Raw genomic sequence first — 2,525 nt, 5'->3', positions numbered from 1 at the left:
AACCATTTCAACTGTAGTTTTTTTACATCAATCTTCCCAAACACGAACAATGTTTTGTCCTTTCCCTACCTCTTCTTCGGCCTAAGTCGAATCTCGGAGGCCATCACCGATTGCGAATCAATCGATGAAAAATCAGAAGCCATCGAATCCCTTTTACTTTAGCCAGAAGAACGATCAAACCATCGCTGACTTCGTGTGCCTTCTTCTTGACTACCTTCGGTTCATTCCTGTTCCAATCTCCTCTTCCTCCCAATCGATTATGCCTTCGTTCATCTCTTCGTGTTCTATATTCGTTTCCTTTGTGTTCCCCTTGACGATATATCAAATGACGAACAAAAAAAATCCGTTGACCCCTTTCTAATCAGGTTCCTATTTTGACTAGTCAAAAGTCAAAGTGGAATCAAACTTGAATTTAATTTATTCAAAAGTTACCCTTATTTGACAAAATACTTTACAAGATCAATCCTTTTGGACAGAAATGCCCTCACACAAATGGAGGGCACAAACGGTTGTTAAGCCTTTGGACCAATTCCACAACAAATCAAACATTTTGGACCACCGGTGTAACCCCAAAACTTTTTGAACCAAGCATCCAATTTTTGATATACCATAGGGACCAAACTTTCAACTTTGTCGTTGACATGTCTATGTAAGGTAAGAAAGCGAATAAAATGATGGGTTAAAAGTTTTCACCTACCATATTTCAGATAAAAGAGATAGATGTGTGACTGAGTGGATGACGTTTCACTTCAAGAAAGTTGACTGAAAAGGCTTTAGCACGCCCCTATGACAACACCAACTTTTTAAAATTTTTTAGTTCTATTATAAATAATATGACAACACCAACTTTTTAAATGTTTTTTACTCAAAATAGTTTAATATTAGCTGACTATTATGATATGAAATGTTTTCAGATTAAAATAATATTCAAAACTATTCACAAAATGAAAAGATTTTATGCAAAAATGTCTCTTTTTTTGGGATTTTTTTTTATAAAATCATAAATTATTTTTTAAATAGAAAAGTCTCGATTATTTAACATTTCGTCCAAATTAACGAAAAAAATCATTAGTTTTGTTTTAACAGATAACAACAAGTTATCATGTAAAATTAAATAGATGGATTTTTTTTTCTGTTCGTACCTACTCAATTTTTCTTCCAAAATAATGAGATTTTTCTACATAAAACTCAAAATAAAACTATTTAACGTCGATAGAAATACCGATTGTCATCAGAACCTAATCATAGAAATGGAAACGAACCTAATAATGGAAATGGTTTTATCATTACAACAAAGTAGTATACTTTTATTTATAACCTAAAAAAGGAACGTAATTTAATTTATAACACAAAACTAGCGGACAATGGAAATTTATCATCCGTTTTCCAAAATAGATCATTTTTTTGAAATTGTTTTTTCAATTTCTCCCCTATCAAATAATCAAAAAATATAAAAACCAGAGCAATAGATGACACCAGATATGAATCTATTCCGCTTCCGCATCTACATACCTAGCTAGAAACAATTGGCTAAAAAGAACTATTCGACACAAAACCATTATCCAAAAGGCTGAAAACGAACTATCTCACAAGAAAAGGAAACTAATCGCCACACGAAAATTAATCGCCGCACGAAAACTATTTGCCGAAAGGAACTATCTGGCACCGCCACATTGCGCAGAGAGTCGGAAGATCAATTGAAAATGAACAAATCTAAAAAAACTCGTAGAAACCCTAGAAATACATAAAAAAAAATATTTTGAGATGTCTAATCATTTTATTGACTTTACAAACCTCAAAATCGCAACTTCTTTTTCAAAATCGTTGTAAAAAAATTATAATTTTTTTTATAAAATAAATTCATTTTTTTCCAGCGAATTGGTATATAAAGTTATGATTTTTAGCCCTTTAAAGTGAAAAAAATAGATATCTCAAAGTATTTACTGTCTATGTATTTCTATTGATTTTCGAGGTGTTTGGGTTTCCAATGGTTTATGCATTTTCTATCGACTTTATATATATATATATATATATATATATATATATATATATATATATATATATATATATATATATATATATATATATATATATATAGTTAACTTTAACCTTGACAAAAGTAATTTAACAACGTAACATAATGTAAAAGTAACCTCGATGTCGGAATGGGAAAGGTATATATATATATATATATATATATATATATATATATATATATATATATATATATATATATATCTTTCCCATTTCGCCATCGAGGTTACTTTTACGTTATGTTTTGTTGTTAAGTTACTTTTTTCAAGGTTAAAGTTAACTTTTAGGGGACGAAGTGCAAGAAAATGATGTTGATCATATAGAAGGTTTATGGGGTCATTTCTCACACTCTGAGGGGCTAAAATGAAAGCCAGCTCATATTTAAACACCACTAAACCCTAAGTCCGAGAATCAGTCCATAATAACAACCATCTAAAGCCAAATTGTAGCCTCCATACCTCTTTGAAGTGAGTTCTAAGAAGTGGTTTTCT

Source organism: Lactuca serriola, chromosome 8 (genome assembly GCF_051521515.1).
Source record: "Lactuca serriola cultivar US96UC23 chromosome 8, Lser_US96UC23_V15, whole genome shotgun sequence".
In the NCBI taxonomy this organism is placed as follows: domain Eukaryota; kingdom Viridiplantae; phylum Streptophyta; class Magnoliopsida; order Asterales; family Asteraceae; genus Lactuca; species Lactuca serriola.
The sequence above is the reverse complement of the archived record's forward strand: the minus strand, read 5'-3'. Positions refer to the sequence as shown.